Source organism: Chrysochloris asiatica, unplaced genomic scaffold (assembly GCF_000296735.1).
Source record: "Chrysochloris asiatica unplaced genomic scaffold, ChrAsi1.0 scaffold00057, whole genome shotgun sequence".
Taxonomy (NCBI): domain Eukaryota; kingdom Metazoa; phylum Chordata; class Mammalia; order Afrosoricida; family Chrysochloridae; genus Chrysochloris; species Chrysochloris asiatica.
Genome location: NW_006408575.1, coordinates 2,576,085 through 2,577,284, shown reverse-complemented (window position 1 = coordinate 2,577,284; position 1,200 = coordinate 2,576,085).

The window sequence follows — 1,200 nt, the reverse complement described above, 5'->3', positions numbered from 1 at the left end:
CCCCCCTCACTTTATATCAGCTGGATGCTTCACACTCCATTCTAGTCCTCTGGGGCCATGTTCCTGCCTCTGGGCCCAGGAGTCCCCAGGTCTCATCATACTGTTGGTTCACCAGGTCTCAATCCAGGTTAACAAGAGTCTATTGAATGTGGTTGGACTTAGTTCACAACTTCATTGCTATTTTTCCCCCACTACACCTTATCGGTGACCAGCGTGGCCAGCAGCAGGATCATATGCCGGCTAGTGTATTCCATTTGCGTTTCAGTCTTGGAAGGGGGTTTGCCTTGAGGGGACCTGAGCACTTGCCTTGATGGCTCCCTGGGAACAACTTGCTTGTTCTTGTAGTAGTCAATTGGACTGCTGCTATTGTTTTGTGTTGTTTTTATTTTTCTGCTGGTGTTTCTTTCAAGAAGTATCTTTTGTTCTTCTAGCTGCTCCAGACTGGTCTGCTTGTCCTTTCAAATGGAAATGTGCCACCTCAGAAGATTCTGGATGGGAATCAGGATTCCATCTATGTTCTTGTGCAATGCAAAGGCTCTGGAGGGAGCCTCCTTCACTGGGCAAGTTCTAGCCCTATTTTAGGTATTCCAAATAGTTATAGGCTGAAGACGGACTTACAAGCTTTCTCTGGTGATGTGTCTGGCCATTCCTCTCTCTCCCCATTCAAGTGTCCATTTTACAATAGTAGGCAAGGGAAATAAAGATTCAAAAGACCCTAGGCTGTAATCTTGACAAGAACAGTTTGCCAGGTCTTTCTCCTTCAAAGTAACTGATAGATTCAGACTACCAACCTCTGAGCTAGCAGCTAAGTGCTTAACCTTTATGGCACGAGGGTGCCCTTCATTACATGTCAGTGTCTCTTCTTGTTCAATTCTGTGTAGTATACCAGGACATGAAGTAGCCCAGACTTATTATCCCCTACGTATGGCTATCTTAGCTGTTCCCAATTGTTATTACTAGTACAGACAATTTGCCAGTGGATATTCTTGTGTGTGCATTCTTGTGCTTTTCTCGAAGACAAACAATTAGAATTACTGGATTAAAGAATGATTGCTACGTGCTGTCGAATCTGTTTTGACTCAGAGCAACCATATGCACAACAGAAGAAACACTGCCCAGTCTTGTACCATCACCATCACAATTGTTATATTTGAGTCCATTGCTGCCACCACTGTGTCAATCCATCTCATTGGTGGGCTT